This window comes from Aphelocoma coerulescens, chromosome 4 (assembly GCF_041296385.1).
Source record: "Aphelocoma coerulescens isolate FSJ_1873_10779 chromosome 4, UR_Acoe_1.0, whole genome shotgun sequence".
Classification (NCBI taxonomy): Eukaryota; Metazoa; Chordata; class Aves; order Passeriformes; family Corvidae; genus Aphelocoma; species Aphelocoma coerulescens.
In genome coordinates, this window is record NC_091017.1 from 52,504,811 (window position 1) to 52,525,780 (window position 20,970).

Here is a 20,970-nt window from a genome sequence, read left to right on the forward strand (position 1 = left end):
TTGAACTGTTCTCTTTGCATTTAATTTTTACCAGAAATTTAGGGCTGGGGACAATAGTATCAGCTGAAGATTTCACATAAAAATGAAATTCTGCTATTATTAGAGTACCATGCACTAGCCTAGTGGAGCTTTTCCACTTTCCTTGAAACAAAAGAAGAAAACACTGCACTCACATGAGACAGAAAGGTAAACAAATCTAGTAGTGCAGCAAAATGTTGCTTCCAACAAATTTCATGGGGTATTTTATCTCCTTGTGAAGTACCCTGCCTGCCTAATCAGTGACACTGAGCACAGCACCATTTGCAGTGTTCCCTTTAACAGGCCACAGTGCTGTCCTCTACCTTGTGAATAAGAAATCTTCCCTGAGACAGCATTACTATGGGAGACTGAGGGGCTCTCATCTCAGCCAGAGCTAGAAAGGTAACAGCCCAGGGCTACCCTAAAAGGCTGGTGTGTGTCATATCTGCTGGCTGGGCTGTGCTCACTTAAAAGAGCCGGGATTTTGTTCTAATTTAAGTCCATTGATCTGACTTCGAGGAAGAAATTAAAGGGTTTATCAACTAGTGTCATTCTAGGAATACCACAAATGTCTAAACAAATAAATTGGGAAGGAGGTTTCTGACTCGTTAAGGACTTGCTTTCCAGGGTAAATAAATTTGCAGAATTCTCATTGTGCTGCCATATGCTTATTTCTCCAAAGTCTTCACCTGGGTCATTTGTTTTAGGAAGGGTTCACTTTCAGATGACACATAACAGAGTCAGTTTAGGAGGAAGAGCTATAAAAAAGTCAAAGGTTTTCAATTATTTCCTCAAATAAAAAAATACACAAGATATGACCTTATTTTCCTCAGGAAGGCTATAGGTTTATAACCCTAGAAAGAAAATGCAGATACAGGGGGAAATTGAAAATTCCCATCTGTGTCTCACAGCTGGATCAAAAATGCAATGGAAATGGAAAAATACTTATAAAATTCAATAAGCTTCAATATAGACTGGTATATTTTTTCTCTAGATAGGAATGTAAATTTGTATAATCAAACAAAGTTCTTCCATCACTTAAGGATAGAATTTCTGCAGAACTTGAGAGACAGCTTGAGAACAGAAAAGTGTATAGCAAAAAAAAAACCCGAATAAAACATCTTATGCTGTTTCATCTCAACTAAGACTCTTTAGCCAGTGATTAGGGGACACTACAAATGATTTGCCAAGGAGAATAGAGGAAGGGAAGGTATTTGGGTAAACTTAAGTGCAATTTAGGCACAAAAAACTAGACTGATATTGATCCCAGTTCAAAATGAACAAGAAACGGTTAAAAATAATCTGCCAAATAATCCTTCAAAGAAAATCCAAATCATAAATTAATGTTGATAGAATAAAATGTCTAATGATGACAGACTTTATGATGACAGGCACCCTGATAAATGGTGGGAGGAGGAAGAACAGAGGGATATTTTTAAAATCTATCATCAGTTTGTGCAGGGAGGATTTATTTCCTTCATAAAGATGTGACGAAAATACAAATATGCCTGTAGATTTATGTTCCCTAATCTCCTAATCAAGAAAACACTGAAAGCACAATATTCAAGAATATCAAAGCACAGTTTCAGCTGCACACATAGGTGCTGAAAATACAGGGATCATCCCACAGAGCAGCTGTTATATCAGCAATGCACAAAAGTGAGTTCAGGACACACAGGAGTTGAGCCACAAAGCAAAACTCATTGCAATGTAAGTGCTTCCAACATGTTAATCAAACTGATTACAGTTGTCTTAAACCACATGAAACAAGAGCTCAAAAATGAGGGAACTAAAGAAGGTCGGAACCAAGAAAAACAATGGTTTGAACTGTCTGTGAAGCATCAGCAATAGACATTATGCTCACATTCAAGAGGGCAGAAATAAAGTACATGTGCACCATTAATCTCAGACCTAGTGAAATTATTTGCAGTTCTTATAATCACCATGGTAAGCAAGTCCACGGTACACAGTTACGTCTCAGATTCAAAACAATTTTTCTGTTTCCAAAATCTGTAAATGTTTATGGGTTATTACACTGGTCAGTGTGCAGAGCAGGGTGGCTGCTCACTACCAGAAAATGATGAGCCACAATCCTGCCACGGGGCTGGATTCCAGGTTCTCTCATTCACACTGTTCCAGTGCTGTGGATTTCCACAGACAGGGATGGGGTGGCCTCCCCAGCACGGAGGAGCCCTGCATGCCCTGGGAATGATTTCAGGGACATGGTCTTTGAAGAGTCCCAAATCAACTGCACCTTTGAAGAACAGCAAGACACTCTTCCAGTGGATCTGGGCAGTATCTCAGGAGAATGGGTTTCTCCTGGGGAACATTCAAAGGGTGATTTGATCATGTTAGAAAATAGGACGTCCCTGAGGAAAGTGCTTGGCATCTGCTGACAGAAACAATAAAGCTTCTGGATAAAAGACTAAAAGCTTCCGGAGTCTCCAAAAATAATTCTAAGCAGAGTCAGTTCAAGCCTCGGAATTAAATACCAGGTAAGAAGGCTGTGAGGGCTTCAAAATGGGTTCAAACAGCACAGTTCATGGAGATTGACTCATTTTAGAGGTTTCAAGTCCTGTGTGGACATGTCTGATCACCTCTGGAAATCTCATTGTGTTCTGTTTTAATTGACACATTCACAAATTTTGTGGTGCCACTCTTATGCGAGGGGTTGAATTGAGCAGGATTAGTATAGTCAATAAAAGTTGGTGGTCTCTGTAATGTATTCTGGATCTTTTAGCCAAACCAAGTAAGAGCTATTTCATCAGAACACTCTCCCTTTTGTTCTCAAACAGAGTAACTGCATGCAGCTTTACTCGGGATGGATACATGTCCCTGAATTTGCATTAAGCAGACACTGCCTAAAGGGATGTGTCTAGGTCCCAGTCAACCTACCCTCCCCTCCCCCCCCAAAAAAACCCAAACAAACAAAAAACCCCAAAACAAATTTAAAACAAACAAACAAAAAACCCCCAAAACAACAACACAAAACTAACCAAAGAAACCCAACCCCCTCAAAAAAATCAATAACAAAAAAAGACTAAAACAAAATTTAAAGAAAAATAACAAACCACTGAGTAAAGCACTAAATTAGAAACAATGGTACTTTTTTAACCTGTGGATCTGATTCTTCTTGCCTTTCCTGCTAGGCACCATATAGCCAAACATTTGGAACTTGCCTGTGCAAAAAAGTTCTGCTTATATCATTAGTCACCTCCATCTGCCAGCAAATAAATCCCACTCAGCTGTTTGTTGAGCCAGCAGAAATATGGCAGGGCTAATGGTTTTATTGTTAAAAGAGCCCTGATTGTATCTCCTCATTCAGGCTCTGGTTTGTTTGAATATAAAAGGATTTATTTGGAGAGGAAGTATCCATTTCGTGCCTGCAGAACAGAATTCAAAGACAAGATCTGACAGGCAGATTTTTTGGGGCAGGCAAAGTTATTCACATGAGTACTAATCGCCTAATTTAGAGGCAATCTCATTTGTGTACCTGTCTGACCTCCCATATACTTTTTCCCCTGGATTGTTATGAGCAAGAGAAGGCTTGCACGTATCCATAGTGGTAGTTTATAGTGGCACAGATTTTTTATTGGTAGTTTTACTTAGGCAATTTGATGCATTGTAATAATACCAAGTAGACTTAATTGTATAAGGTTCACAGTTTTAAGTTTTATATATTTTCATCTGTAGTTTTGGTAAAATAATGTGTGAAAATAAAAGGGGACCATTTGCATCTGCAAATGATACAAGATTCAGGTTGTAATTATGACTTTTTGTTTCACCATTTTAATTTGCAATTGTCTAATCAATAGCTCTTGTTTTATTAATAGATTTTCTCAAAATTACATGATCTTAAAAGAGTTGTAGTAACCTTAGGCTTAAAGCCCAGGCAATAAATGTAGTAAACTTAGATTAACACAACAATACTTTAAACCTGAAATAAGAATCCAAACCCTTAGATTCAGGCCAGCACTAGTGTTGCATATAAGGATGTATTACAAATCAATACAAAAAGATGACTGTATGTCTAACAATGACCAACCAGAAGAGTGATATTATGCTATTCTCATTTACCTTGGTGCAAGCCTGAAAAAAGTTTAGCTACTCCCTGATTATATCAGAATTTGGAAGCAGAAATATACTGCAATTTTCCATCTATGTAATTTATGTATAGAACTCCTCTTAAGTGAAAAAAACCAATTTGGTTCCTTTCTGTCAAAAGCAAACTCCCCCAAATAAAATGTTAAGACATGAATTATGGTGCAAGGCAGTTTTCCCCTATGCTTCTCTTGGGTTATATCCCAGAGATATAAACTGCTTGCAAAGCAAGCAAAATTTGACTAGGTTTCTGTCCATCATATAAAATAGCATCTGAAATGTTAGTATATATTATGACCATTATGACATAAACTTTTAAGGCTTTTCTTTTCAGTAAATTCCTAAAATGACCATTAGTTTTGATGCCTAAGTTGTGATTTCATTCCATCAGGACCCAGGCTCTACTTTGACTTAACACAGTCATTAGGAAACTGTTTCCCCTATTTTCCCAATGTTCCTTAGAAAGAAATATTTTACAGATGCAACCTCTGCCACCAGCTATATTGTGCATTTGAAACCCATACAGAACCAAGCTCTAACAAGGAGTTCTCTTTTCCAATGATGCAATCCTGCCACCAGACCAAGTACATCCTGGCCCCATGACCTGCTTCTTAATTCTGCGCAAGGAAAAATACCTTTAAAAAATCCTCCAGAAAAGCGGGGCTTTTCCCATGATTTATTCCACTATTGTTCAAGGCCTTGTCCAGCTGGGAGGTAGCTGGCTGTAATATTTTGAACTCAGTGGGTGTCAGACATGATACACTTCTCAGGCTAGAGCCATCAATCATTTCAACAAAGCAGATATTTTTAGGCTATCAAATATTGAAAGTTAGACTTTCTGAATATTCAATATTCACCATACCTGGTGAATAGCTGTGCATTTCTTGCTGCTATACCAGGTATTTAAAATATTTTTGATTTGAAGATCTCAAGCCCAGCACTTATGAGATGCAAAGACTTGATAACATTGACAGAGAAGAAAGTCAACAAAATATGTTTCAAAATAACATCGGTGACTGATCAAAGCGAGTTGCTCCAAGTCCAAGATCTGGGGCACAGAATTAGAAACTGACATCCAACACAAATGTAATTCTAAACTACCAATAATTGTTTTAAGAAGTTTCAAATCTTAAAGAAAAAAGAGATTTTATAGTGGCTTTGACCTTAAAATATTTGATGTCTCTCGTTTAACTGGAAATCCTCATACTTGAAAATGACCAATATTTAACTTTGTTATATTTCCATTTGTTTAATGAACGCAAAGATTCTGCTATGCTCTTTGGAATTATAAGTGGACATTTCTGTTCCAAGAAGTTTATACTAAGAAGGCAACACTCAAAATAGTTGTACACAAATCGAAGTGCTGGAGATAGATCACTTTATTGTCATTCCAAGTCATTCTTACTTTTTCAGCCTAGTTTCCTAAGGAATCCTGTTATGTTCATTTGTCTGTCTGTTTCTATGAGATGACCCTTCCACCTTACCTTATACCAATAGATTTGACCTTGTTAGCCAGTACAAGAATTATGTTTTTGGTAGTTCTTTGGAGGCAGAAGCCAATCATAAGATGAAATTCTTCTCTGACCTCTCACAGAGAGAAAAATGAATGGTGTAAGGATGACCCTCCAACATAACCTGGGCATCTCAAAACAAGAAAATTGTTACAACCAGTCTAACCCCTAACATCTTCAGTCAGGGTTTACATTTTATAAAATGCTAGAGAATCATTCTTATAAATCAGCAGAGAAACCAGCTCTTTCAGTTTCTCACCGTTATGGGTTTTCTGATGTCTGTGTTCAGTCAGACTGAAGTTTTCTCAACAGGTTGCAGTGTTCTCAAGTCTTGATCCCTAGGAGTATGCTGATGTGTACTCCTGCTACAGACTTAGCATAATCCCACTGAAATCACAATCGATGACAAAATTCAAATCCACTAAAAATCAGACCCAGGTTCAGCATATGCCCAAACTACATATTTATGATAATTAATGATACTGCACCTGCCAGGACAAAGTATATGTTGAGAATAATATGCAGCAAAAGGGGGATGGGCTTCCTAGGACAGAACCACTTTGTGAAGATTTGGGACTGTGTGGAAGATGGGATGATTCTCGGTTTGGGCAAAGCAAAGGATCACATATGGGTAAGAGCAAAGGCAGTTCTGGGGGAAGTGGAAGAGAGCCAAAAATGGAGATAGGAGAAGAGGTGTCCCAAAGTCCATGAGAGAACAAGACTGAACTTGGTGGTACGTCCTTCCCACAGGCTACAGTTCTTCATGAACTGCTCAAGCATGGGCCCTCCCATGGACTGCAGTCTTTCAGGAGCAGACTGCACCAATGTGGGCCCTCCATGGTGTCACAAGTCCTACCAGCAAAGGTGATCCAGCTCAGGCTTCCCACAGTCTACACAGGGCATCCACCTGCTCTGGTATAGGGGTCCTCCAGGGTCTTCAAATGAATCTCTACTCTACCATGGACCTCTATGGATTGCAGGGACACAGCTCCCTCCCCATGGTCTGCACCATGGTCTGCAGGGGAATCTCAGCTCTGGCACCTGGAACGCCTCCTGCCCCTCCTTCTGCACAGACCTTGGTGTCTGCAGAGTTGCTTCCCCCAGCGCAATTCCTTCTGGACAATAACATTTCCCCCCTTCTTAAATATATTATCCCAGAGGCACTACCACCATCACTGATGGGCTCAGCCTTGGCCTTGAAAAGTCTGTCTTGGAGCCCTCAGGCATTGCGTCTGTTGGACATGGGGGAAGTTTCTGGCAGTTTCCCAGAGAAGCTACCCTTGTACCCTCCTGCTATCAAGACTTTGCCATGCAAATCCAATTAAAATGGACAACATGAGAAGGAGACAGAACTGAATTTTACAGAAGCAGAGTCAAAAAGGAGCAAGGACTGGCCAGGAGAGTGCCAGACCACGCAAAGGGCATTGGTGGCCACCACACAACATTCAAAGCCAAAGGTCAAACAGAGGCATGTGAAGTGGGATTCAAATGGCTATCTATCTGCAAAGTCTAATTCACCATTCTTGTGTTAGGGTGGGAAAAATGAAGTTTTGGAAGGGTGGCTGCTGATAAGAGGGAGGAGACCAAATATCTATGTTTTAAAGAGTGAAGGTGGTCTTGAAAGGAAACACGTCACAAACATACACACACTCACCCACCCACACCCCAAAGAAAGAATAAACAAGCTGCAACAATAGCTCCCATGTGTAGGAGAGGATAAAGAACTGGACGTGACATTGGAAGCTGAACAAGGCAAATGGGGTGGAGAGAGGAATTTTGACAAAAATTAAACCAGCAGACAAAACTCAGAGCTTGTTTTCATCCTCTCAGTATTCAGCACAAGTGTTCACAGGGTAATACGCCAAAGAGACCACTGGAAATACTAAGAATAGTATAAGGAGTAAAAAAAAGCTGCACTTGTACAGCAGATTCTTTCCTCCTTTTTACCTAAGACAGGCCATCACAGTGAATTATTTCTCGGGAAAGACCAAGAAGCTTCAAAGTGTCAGAAGCCAGAAACTATCCTCAGAGTTCCATTATGCAGTCTGTGCTGCAATGCCCTACCAGATGTATGGGCAAAATTAACTGCATGAAAAGGTGCTGTCCTCTAAAATAATGCCATGTATGAACTCAGCACTTCTTATATACTTTGTAAAACAAATAGTAGTAATTCACTGGCTCTGTAGCAAATAGCCTCTGTCCAGAGTGAGCAGTCAGGAAGGCCAGAAAGATTATTTAGTGTATAGGACTTAGGACTTGCTGCAGTGAATAAAGGCTGACAGTGAACCTGGCAGTACAAACCCAGTATTTGCTTTTAAATTCAGCTTCTCAATAACCACACATACTGTAACACCTAGAATTTTGTCCGTGTCCCTCTTCTTTGAGAGAAAGGAATAGGTTTCCCTCCTTTTTGAGAGAGGAATAAAACAGCACTTTGTGTAATTAATTTTCCCCAAGCTTACTCATCCAATCTACTTCTTTTTTAAAAAAATCACTCTTCCCCAGGCAAAAAAAACCAAAACAAAACAAAAAAACCCAAACCAAACCAAAATATAATAATTAAAAAAAAAAAAAAAAAGCCGGAGAGAATCAAATAAAGCTTATATGTAAAATTAGAGTCTTGCACCTTCACTGGTGTTATTTGGATGAACATAGGTTTGCTGGTCTCTAACATTACAGACCAGGAACTTTAAACACTTTCTCAGTACCAATTGAAGTGAGGACATCGCAATTCATAACCGAGGGAAGCCTGCTCCTCTATGCCAAAGAGTAAACTTTCATTTTATGAGAACTATACATGTAGGAAACTTGCTACCAAAAAAGCATAGAAAGCAGCAGATGTTTGTAGGAAGAAATTAAAGAGGTGTCAAAACTAGAATGCCAGAAATTATAGAAGACAAAGGAAGAAAATATGGAAAATGAGCTGTGAACATCATAGACCTATTTTCTGACAGTGTATCACCCATCCTTGCTGATTTTGGAAAGCCATGAGTATGATCTTCCACTATTGCCTTCACTGATTTAAACTGCATCAGCTTTCCTAATGCTTGTATTTCAAACTGATCAGCCAACATACGTGTTCTTTCACAATGTATTGAAAAAAAATAGGCAAAAAACCTCCCTTCTGTTTTTTGTTTTGTTTTGTTTTTAATTTAAAGTGTGCCCCACCCTTTTCATCAGTGTTGCCTTTCAAATGTTCATGTCAAATGAGCTTCAAAGTCAGCACAGGCCAAGCGTAAAAAGCGTGACTAGAACCGTTCCCAGAGAGGAGCTGCAGACCAGATGTGCATCACACCCCCTATCCAAGCCGCCCCCGCAGCAGAGGGATGGACTGCTGCTTCACAACATTGCACTTCCCAGCTTGTTGCTCCAAAAGAGCAATGCCACTCTAACTCTTGTAAAATAAAGCATCAGTTACATTAACATTTTAAAGGAAAAAGAAAACAAATTTGTTGCAGAGGAGTCCAATATAATGAGTGATGTTTCACTGCTGACAAAGCTAGTGCCAACAGTCTGGGATGTATTTAAGGAATAATGGAAATTTGAGACCTTCGTCCTCACCTCAAGCTCTTTTCTTAATAAGGTGTCTCATCCCTTCCCTTCTCACACAGATTTTTCTTGTTAAAAATCCTTGCTTTTTACTGATTGGAAAAAAACCCACAGATCTGGTCCTGTACAGAGGGGAACACTGTTGGATTTCAGTAGCAGAAGAGTAGGGAATGGCAAAAAAAGCAGTGGTGACTTCCATTGTGCATATTACACACGTTGATAAGGCTGTGAGGCCCACCATGAAAATAAAGCAGGCCCTGAAGGAAGTTTTACAGTCAGTGGTTTGGCAGTTGTAATGGAGAAACAATGAATAAATCCACAGGAGGGGAGAAGTCTGTGGTGGATCTCAATCTGTTTATAATATGGGTCTTATTTATAGCATGCACCAGAGAGGTCCTTTTGCCTTGCATAATTATGCTGGCAAAAATTTCCAGTGTAGATGCTGTTTTATCACAGTACCAGTGCTCAGACAAGCATGGCATCCCACTTAAAACTGTGAGAAGGCATAAGAGCTGCATCTGTATAAACTGCTTCATCCACATGCCACTGAAACAATTCAGTGTAAAGGGTTCTGAAAGCCTGTTTTATTCAGAGTCAAGTGAAATGAAGGATGTAGGTACAGGAAGACAAATGGGGTAGAAAAGTGTCATGTGCAGGTGGGACAAATAGCAAAGTACTCCTGTGAACATTTTGGCACTGCCTCTGTGTGGAATTACACAGGTGATCATGAGTAGGTTGTTGTTTCACCCAAGACCAAGGGGCTATAAAAGCCTGATTGTTATATGGTGTCTGGTTACACTTGAGGTGATGATATACCCCCATGCTATAGCCCGGAAAGGCAAGCCTAGGAATGCAGAATAGAGAGTTATAGGGATTGGACACATAACTATGTCAAGGGGATCTAGATGATTCCACAGCCTAAAATATAACTGAGGTTTTCTACAGGTAAATATACAGTAAATCCATATAAATCTACAAACAAAAGCTTTGCAACTGCTCCCACCCCATGTACAGAGCTGCACATTGCACCAACATTTGATCTGACCCTGGGCTGCTATTCACCTGAACATTGCACCAGCTGATAAATCTGAGAAACTGAGCAGTCTAGATCAGACATCTGCTAGAGAACATCTGGTTGACACCAGCATTATTTCTAAAACCAAAAACGTTTCCACAGATTTTCACAGGCAGACCAGAAAATTCGGGTGTGGGCAAAGAACTTGTTTTACAGTGAGCAGTGCCATGAAGAAAGTGTACCAAGGACAACTTGAAGATTTCAGTCACACTTTTAACAGTGTTTATGTGGTGATTAATCAGCCTGGCTAGTAAGAGACTACTTTTTCAGTCTTCCTTTGGTGTTACGTCCATATCTAATACATTTCCTGCGGGTGTTACTCAGTGTCTATTTCGAATATATTCCCTTCAGCAACATACTAATCCAGATTCAGAGGCAGGATTCAGATCTTCATCCCTCCAAATCCAGCTCTCAGCAGCTGGATGGTCACTGACCTGGATGCTCACTAGGTGGATCTTCTCTGTGTTCTCCCACCACTCATTCTCTGTCCCAAAAAAGGAGGCCAGAAGATGTGCCAAGCTCTGTTCTCAATTGTTGCTGGTGCCAGGAAAGCAAACAAACTCGAAAGAGGAGAAGGGCAGAAAGAGCTCACACAGACAAGGAAACCAAAGCCTGTTTGTTCCTGTTGCTTTGTATGGTGGCTGAGATGCATACAGCCCTTACCACACTAGTATCTTTGGGACCTAGTCATAGTCACAAAAATTTTGGGAATGAAAGGGTGAAAAATTCACATTTCAGATGAATCATCCATTAGGAAAAAAAAGAGCTAAGAACTCCCAAAACAATAGAGACCTCTCAACAGAGTAAAGCAAGTGACTTGAACCAGAACACATTTCCCATTGTCTTTCCTAAAGAAATTTCCTCTCTTTATCTAACACATGCTAGCTTTGGATATCTGAACTAATTCTAGTCAAGGGCAGAATATAGCCAAATGCCGTATCTTGGCTGCAGTTCTTTTTGGACAATAGTCAGACATTTTATTGCATTCAAATATTGTTGTACATATCAGCACCTGCTGCATGTGCATATTTTAAGGTTTATGGGTTTATTGCTTTATTGTGGATTTCCTGCTCTTTCTTTATTGAAAGCAGATAGCTGTGATTTTTCACACCTGTTTTAAAAATACATGCAATGGTTGTCACATTTTAGCACTTCAGATGCAAGAATTTCAGCTTCCTGTCTAAAAATCACCCTGCAGATTTTACCACCTTGCAATCCCATTTATAAGTTTAAAACACAAGTATTCAGTCCAGAGTGGCTGGTGGTTTTTCCTTACAGAGGTTTGAAATGCCTTTGAGCCATTCTTCGGAGATTTTCATTTTGAGAAACTGTGGTGCATTTTACCTGTTATTTTTCTTTACATATCTCAGTGTTTTCAACGAGAGACTTAAGGAACCCAGGTTTGATACCGCTGAGGAGAAACATTACTCTAGAATTAATCAGGATCTGCCATTTTTTCAAAATTATATGTTGTGATTTATTCCTATTTTGAGATAGACTGACTTTAGATTAGCATAATCTAATATTTTAAAATGCTAAACTGCTAGCTATTTCCTCCACAACTTTGGCTTCTGTTTAATAGAAGAAGCTGAGCAGATCTATATTCTTGTGAAAATAAGGTCAGAAAATCTGTTTTTCTGAAATGGATTATCTGGCTGTTGACATGTTGCCTGTGCCCATAGCAAAAATTACTATCCAGCTTGTAGACATGATAAAGATAAATACATGAACTTTTGGCATTAAAAGTAAAATTACCTCATGCAATTTAATACCAAATTGCTAATATTAAAATATCAAACAAATCTTTACTAATACTCCTAAATTATCTTCAGAGAAAACAAAACCACATTCTGTTTATTTCAGAGGAATGCTTTAAAGAAAATGAGGGTCAGTAGTGGAAGGCTAAGAAAAATACTACCCTGCTTTCTCATGGCTTCTTTTTAAATCAAAATCAGCCATAGCATCATCAAAAAAAAATTGTAATGACACCTTCATAGACACTTCTAACCACTTGTTTCTATCAATGGGCACAGCCTCTTGAGCAAAGCCTCTGACTTCAAGCATAAGGTATTATCCCAATGGTATGAACCAGCATTTATGAGCTCTCATGGTTGAGTATGTAGACCTCTAGGTTATAGTTTCTGTCACAGTCTGAAAATATCCTCTTGGTGCAGTTCTGATCTGAGCTAGGGCTGCTCTCAGTCTTCCCACCAGCTGAAAGAAAAAAAGTAGATGGAAAAGCCCATGATTAAACAAAGTAGGCACAGCTTTGCTGTTGCTTGTCAAGCTAAGAACACCCTGGAGAGAGTGGGACAGAAATTCAAACACACTAACTTATGAATGACTTCTGATTCCATTAAGGGTAGCACAGAAAAGAGGAAAAGAAGTTAGAAGTGAGGAAGCTATGCAAGGCTGTCCTACATTTCCTGATGGCCCAAAGCAGTTGCTGCAGTACTGACTGTGACCCAACGTGAAAGCACAACCACGTACCTCCCTCATTCTCCAGCACCAGAGAGTGCAGGAGAAAAAAAAGGAGCAAATCATGCTGTCATGAAGCCTTCTTACAAGCACTGTGGCTGTAGTTTGTTGGTCTGACCTGCTTTGCCAGTGTGGAAATTTAGGTTATTACAAGTTATATCCAACCTGCAGGCAGGAAGAGTTCACCTCCCTAGAGTGACCTCCGGTCCTTTAGGGTGCTCTCTCAGAGAGGACTGAAATCCAGGGAATACCTTTTTTTTTTTTTTTTTTTTTATGGCTCTAGTTAGGGACTCAGCTCTATACTGTGAGTGCAAATATTAAAGACCACGAGAAACTGAACAGAAAAACCAAAAGTCCCGCACTTGAAAAGAAACAGTGCTGGCTGGCCCAAGCAGTCACTTAAAAATACAACTGGGACTGGAAAGACACAGCATGTGAATTGACTGTCATGAACAACTCTATTTAATTCAGAGAAAGAACCAAAACCAGAGGTTTTTAAAATAGCTAGGTCAGATATTCCTTTACAGACGGGAGCCCACAGCATGCTCCCAAGATGTCCCATGCCAAGTACCAGAGCAGGGCTGGTGTTGCCCCTCCACCCTCTACTGCTGAAGCTCATCACCATGTCTGGCAAAGCACAGCACGTGCTATGGGACTAATGGACTCTACAGCTGGGCAGGGTGCAACAGGAAGCCACAGTGCTCCTACAGAGAAGAGCAAGTTTCTGTCTATAGACCCAGAAACTGGATCAGTCTACCCAAATCTGGTGCCTGTTCTCAGGAAGAAAGTCTTTTTTTCTTCTTATTTTACAACCTGCCCATTCTTCCACACACACTCAAAAAAGAGAAAACTTGTAGGTGAATGGATTTGGTTTTGTTTCCTAAGCTGGCCTTTGTCTCCTTAATTCCCTTATTTCCTTTTCAGAAAGAACATTTTCCCTGTGTTACTTAAGACTGGAAAGCGTAGAAGAATCTTCATTTCAAACAATACTTTTGGCTGCAATACATGTATTTTGTAATTACATTTGTTTTAAATACTGCCCAGCTAATCTGGTTATGTCCTGGGGCCATTTTCCCTGGTTATAGCTCTGAAACAAATGATGATTTATTTTCTGGTTGTTACTTAAGTGCATATAGATGTGATCTTTGAAGGAACCTCATTTGTCTTTACTCAGATAATTCCGTAATCAGGCACAAGAAACTAATCAAAGTGACTAAATTATGTCAGCTGACTACAATATTATTTTCCAAAAACTTTTAAGCAGTGCTCTGCAGCTGTATGTAAGTAACCTTTCTATTGGGAATTGATGTCTTCTAGGGTTTTGTGTTTTGAAGGAACATGTGTTCAGAGACCTCACCAGCTGCCTATGGAAACCATTTTGCTCTTAAAGCAAAAACATATGTCAGGCCAAGGTAAGGGAAGCATTTGAAAAAAAGAAAAATGTCTTTAAAAGTGATGCTGGAAACTGTCAGACAGCCAGCCATGCATTACAGGAAGTGGTAGCAGATTAGACTCCCCCCAGAGTTACAGAAAGGCAGGGTGCTCTGCAAAGGGATTAATTTCCATTCCTAACCTGTGAAAGCAGGAGGCAAGAAAGTAGAGCTACAATTAGCAGTTTGGCAGAGGCTCTGTTTTTACTGAACGTGGCCCCACAGACTTGTAAGCAACGTGCCAGTTCAGTTTGCCCACAGACAGCTTCCCTTGGTGCTGCTGATGTCAGCACTTCCCGCCTGGGTCTGCTCCCGCTCCCCAACAGCCAGCCAGTGCTTCTCCCACAGGGCCCCCATCAGCCCTGAGGGAAGCCTTGCCAAACCAGCAGAGCATCGCCCAGAGCTGGGAGCGTGGGTTTCTAGCAGCCAAGAGAAGGTTGACAAACAGACATTAAGAGCTATAAGATGCACAGGATGGCAAAGCAGAACAGAAAAGACTGGCGGTGTCTTTCCAAAGACCAGGGTCTAGGGATTGCTAGAGCAGCCCTGTGAAACACAGCACTGAGCAATGAGTTTGAGATTTCAGCACCTACACAAAATAAATACAGCAGTGTGCAGTGTCCTGAGTAAATGTGGGGGGCAGGAGGAGAATCCATGTCTCTATAAATTCACAAAATTCTTTGCAAAGCATGTGCAGTGTCTTGTCCATTCTCCCGCTTGCAATGTGTATTGTAAACAATACACATACAGATCCCATACACTGTACTTATTAACCTTGCTCTTTGGTGATGCTCTTGCAGCAGTGAATATGATTATTATCAGTGGTTAACTATATGCCAAGTAAGTAATGTATGAATGCAATCTCACACTTCCAAAATGGGCCAAAACAAGAAAGAGGATATTATGTCTGTCATATAAGTCACATGTGTGTCAATGATAGAAACAGTAATAAAAAAAACTTGGTTACTGCACCTTCAGGAATACTTGTGGACTACCAGTAGTAGGTCAATAAAAATTATAAATAACAAAACCAGTAGCATCTAGATGTTGCTTTTCAAGCTGACAACAAGCAGGAACATGAACTTCTGGAAGGAATATAAATTAGCACAATTTGGTCTCCTGAAAAAAAAGTATCTGCATGGCAGTACAAATAGACATCTCCCACAAACACCCTTGCACCTGACTTCAAGGTCCAGTACCTCCTCAGCATCCTCCCTCCTCCAGCACTTCATCCTAATCACCATGTCCAGCTAGTCCCTTTCTTATCCTGGCAAGTCAGCCTCCCCACCTGATTTCAGTCTCTCTATCACTGTTCTTCTTCCAGCCTGTCTATGTGCAAAGGACAGAGGACTCACAAGAAAGAGAGGTATGCAACCCCTCTTGACCAGGTACAAACCAAGCAGTGGGAAATGGGCATCACAAAATCCTCCTGGCAGCATCCCTGAAGCCTGAGCCTGAAGCGTGCAATGCCAGGTCTGTCCTGCACAGGAAGCTGTAGACGTTCCAACACACCATGAAGATTTTCATTGCTAAATTCTTCTGAGTATGAATAAGTTGCAATTTGTCAACTGTTTATGACTTGGCAAAGCATGACTGGGTTTTCCCTAAAGGATCGAAAAACACATCCCTAGCAGAAAGGCAGCTCTAGTGCCAAACCAAGAGCCTCTACTGCAAAGCTCCAAGGCACTTGAACTTCCTAAGGAAAAGGTTACTTAACCTTTTTTAGCTTTGGAAACCAGTGCATTGTTTACCCTTAGCCTTTGTTCTCATAAACAGCAGAACTGCTTCGACTGATGTTTTCAGAAACAAAAACCTCCGCAAGGCATGGAAAAATCTCCTACATGTTGTGGTACACAAAAGCCAGAGTTTTACTGTGGGAAATAACAAGAGGCTTGGGTAACGGTGTTGCCATCCCACCTAAAATCACAATGAAATAAGCAGCATTACAGTGGCAGGGTAGCTGTACCTCTCCTTGCTGTCCTTGCACCTGCTATCCTTGCACCCAAACCCATGGGCTTCCCTGCCCACGCAAGCTGGGACTTGTGCATGCAGGTTCCTTCTCCCAGGCCCCCATCAGCCCAGTGACTGGGATGTGTGCATTCAGCAGACATTGGTTTGGGAGGCGACTGTCACCCACTGCAGAGCAGCAGATGCTGGTGACACCAGGACTTGTCCAACAGCTTTCTTTTCCAGCAATATAATATTTCAAGCCAGCAGCATGAGGCCAGGAAGGAGCTCATAAGTCACTGAAGTCCCAGCACTTCCCCTCAGAAGACACTGTACACCACAAGCAGTATGTCCCAACACGACTCATAGAATAAATAGCTACATCTCTTTCTTCCCCCAGACCTCTACAGACTCTCAGGGCCATGATATACCTCATAATGTATTCCCACAAAGCCTGCAATAATTCACTTGTCATAATACACCCAGGATACAGGCCAACAAAAGCAGATTTGTGTTTCATCTTACATTCTGATCTCTTAAGTTATGATAAAAGAAAACAAATTCAAATGCAAGGCACTTTTTTTTGGACTCCATTTGTGGTTTATTATTACAATGAGCTAAACAGACCTAGCAGAAACATTTGATCTACATAGATCAATCTTTCATGAGAGCCAAAAGACCACCTCCACCACTTAAAAGGATGAACAAAGATCAGGACAGTTCCAAGAGGTGGCAAAGGGAAGGTGTGGATCTCAAAGGGTTAGCAAAACCCTTTACAGGAGCAATTGGAGAACCCAAGAACAGTGTCCTCCCTGTTTCCACAAAGGACAGAGTTCGGTAACTTAATTTTCCTTTTCCAAGAAGTAATCAGATCTGAGGTTAAAGTCACATACAGTAGTATAAAAATCCAATCACACTACAGAGAAGGCTCTCTTCCATACCAAACAGAAGCGCACTTGTGAAAACATATGGCAGGAACAAGTTGGCATATTGGTTCAAGTTTACTTATTCTGGAAAAGAGGGGAAGAAACAAATTATTTATAGTAATTTGTTCTTCGTTACAGTGTTTTGCTTTGCATCCCAGATAATTGTCATGTATTTTACTTGTAAGCAGTTTGCTGAATTCCAACACGTAACCACCTTCCTTTGTACTATCCTTTCCATTGGTGTTACTTTCCTGGGTTCAGGTACATTCTTTACACATACCTTCTGTTTTTCCCTTTTTTTTCTTCTTTTTCTAAGTAGATCTCCTGCACCTATTTTTTCGTGCTGGTAGCAAATGAATGTTATTGAACACACCAGCAAGTGCTGACAAGGTGTTCTAGCCTGTTAGCAAGGGGTGTCTTCTTAAACCTGCTGGAGGAACTGCATTTATGTGTCTGTACACATAGGTAGTTCCACTCCTAATCTCAATGCTTGGAACACCCACATAAGCTAAGCCTGAATGCACTGGCAACCCATGGAGGTAGCTGCAAGGAGAAACATATGTCAAGGCTGACAAAAAGCAATGTACAGAATCTACAAAAGTATGACAGGAAGGCAGCAAGCCTTATTCATCTCTGCTGGAAGGAAACTTTTCATTCATTCTCCTGGCAGGTTAGAAGAGTCAACTAAGAGAGCTGCTTCCAGCCATGGTGTCTGAGAGCATCCATGAAGTCACAGTCACACAGAGGTATCCAGGAAACTGTGTAGTGCAGTCACTTCAGGGAATCTGATAGACATGGTCACTTCTTTGATTTGTTCCTATTGCCTAGCCTAGATGTTTGTCTTCTTTCTTTCATCTTCAGCCACAATGGTTTTTTTCTTTTTTCTTCTTCAAAGGAGTGAATGATTTGCTGTCTAGATAGGGATTCAGGTTACAACTGGGATAGTTACACCAAGTCCTCTTAGCACGTACAGGATGAGCCAGTGCATTAGATGTCTTCTCTTAGGTTTCATTTATTCACAAAAATCCTGCAGCTATAGCATTGTAAGGTCTGAGGAAATAGTATTTTGAACATTGTCAGGAATTATTGACTCCATTACATGCCAACACAATGCAAAGACATTGCAGGGGTAAAATTTGCGACTTTGTCACAACTGGTCTCCTTGATAACATGCAGGAAATTTTTATGCATGCATTTCCCATTCCACAGTTTAATAATAGCTGACATAATTAAATCCTATAGGTACACAGTTCAGTGAATCTTCTGCATAATGGAATTTATAACAAGTACAAATACTACCAGATCTAATTAAATTTTATAAGTTGAATGAAGCTTGTGAATAAATTTTATGTATCTGCCCAACTAGATTTGTGTGAGATGCTCTTCTATACACAGAGACATAAAGGTGAAATTTAGACTTTTTACTTCGGTACAAAATAAGCTGAAGAAAGAAAGTGGCATTCACTTGGTTTTATTCAGTTACTGTTCTTTTCGCAATCATAGTGGATTTTTTTCTCTATGATCTCCAGGGACTGTCTAGAATTCTAACACAGGAACAGCTACTGGCAGTGTTATTTTCCTGGACTGATTCTGTATGCTTTCATAATTCTGACATCCCTTTAATTAGCATCTTCAGAGGAAGTTGGGGCATGGATCTCACCATTTTGCACTATTTTTCCATATCTCATAATTATATTTAGCAAGACTAACAGCACTAAGGAATCTGTATTCAATCACTGGCTGTTGTACATCTACAACATCAGAAGATACAAAAGAGAGTAAATGTAGTGCTAAACAAGATATGTGCATGGTCTCTGGGCAGCACATCATGTTGTATGGCATTTATTATGAGTATAGCTAAGAACTTATTTATTCCCACAGAGGAAAATTTTAGGGGATCCTCTAGAAGCCAGCCCCCATAAAAGGATTCAGGGATAGTCTTGCAACTACCAAACCTTAGACTCTTACTATACATGATGGAGGAGATCAACAACTCTTTCTGGCTTTAGATTTAGGCATGCTTGTTATTCCCAAAACCTCTTCCTGAAAATTATTACAGATTGTTGTGGTTATTTTCCATCTATGTGACTTCAGCCTCTTTGAGGTGGTTTGGAAAAAGATGCACAGTATGTTAAGTGTGCCTCTTATCTCGAAAGAGATCACCTTTTTACTGACATCTTTTAACAAGAAGTGCTTACCCAGTGCACTCAGATTCTCTTCTGGAGACTTAGGGATTCAAACTACACTTTTACTCTTCTTCATCTGTTCTGTATTTAGACAAAGAATCATGACAAGAATCCAGTTTGCAACTCAAGCGTGTTCCTCCTAGATATCCTCAACACACCTTCTTAATGAAACAAAGTATCACACAAAGCTTCCTCTAACTTTCCTCTTTTTTCCTATGGATATTAATACAAGGGAGCAGTTCATTTCTGCTTTAGTCAGGTCAATTTTGTACAATTAAGAGCTAACTAGGAGGAACAAGAGGGTTTATGTACAAAGTACGCAAGTGCATGTGTGTGTCTATATACAAGCATGTGTGCACTCACACTCCAGAAACGTGACACTTAACTTCTACAAGATGGTTTTCAAACTGAGACCTCACATAATTGTCTGACGACTGGTTCTAGATCCTAATAATAGGTTCAGAACACTGTCCTTACAAATTAAAAACTCCCAACAAGAAACATCTGTTTTAGTGCAAAGGAAGCCCAAATGCAACAGTTTATATCCTACCCAGAACACTGCTGCTGGTTAGGATCTAATGGGTATAATGGTACAAAAGAAGAAAATCTTTGTTTCCCACACCATCACGAAATAGTAAAAATCTTCAGACGAAAATCATAGCTCTTAGGAATAGAAGCAATTCTACTCTGTCACAGAAGCTACAGCTACACCGGTTTTGAAGCTTTCTCATTTAAACCACATAAAATATCTCCCTGTGTAATCACCACAGAATACATTTGTGGTTCTATAAGAAGGCTTGCATGTTGCAGGTTTTGGGCAAAACTCAAAATGTAGAAGGTCTGAATGTGCAAATGGAAAGTGAGAGGTATTTCCAAGCACTCCAATTAGATGCTTAAAACTTGATTGTATATCCTGTCCCCAAATGCCTCTGTGTAAAACTGCATTTCTAAACTTATTGTTGCAAAGCTAGTGCAGGTTTCTCATTAAAAAAATCCATACAACAGTGGGAAAAAGCCTTCCAGCAAAATGTTATAACAGAGGAGCCACAATGACAGTTTTGTTAAAATTATAAGGAAATAATAATGTAGGCAAGACACAACAAAAAATAAATTAATGAATCAAGCAGTCAGTGTAAATCATCACTGAGGGGTTTTTTTTCATACAGCAACATCAGGCAGAAAAGACTGAGCCTGTCTGAAGATCACAAGAGTCAGAAGACTGCAGTTCCTGTATTAAATTAGTGTCACATACAATTACTAATTATGCTATATATTCTGGACTGAAAAACTTGCTCCATCCAAAATTTGCTCACAACCTGAGAGCTTTCTGTAAGAGCCCTAAGCTTAGTAGTGTATCCATCTACACCTCAGTGAATTCCTTTTCTTCAACCAACAGTGACATGGACACCAGGTGACTGCAGTTTCACTTGGGTGTGATGCCCAAGTCGATAAAGTCTTTCCCCACTATGCAGTAGAGGAGGTAATTATCTGGCTGCTGCTGCTAGCTACACAAAAGCCGTGCACTGCAAATACATGTGGAATGGGGAAACATGTTTCCCTGCTCTTTCTGTGCAAGAGACAGAGGGTTGCAGAGCACATGAGAAGAAAACAAAAAACCTCGAGGGGCAGAAGCTTAAAGATATTTCTTCTGCCCTAAAATACAACTACAAATGTCAGTGTATGAGTCAATAGCTGAGTGTAAATACCACATCGTGCCTCACACACAGAGTTTTCAGGGAGGGAATAACT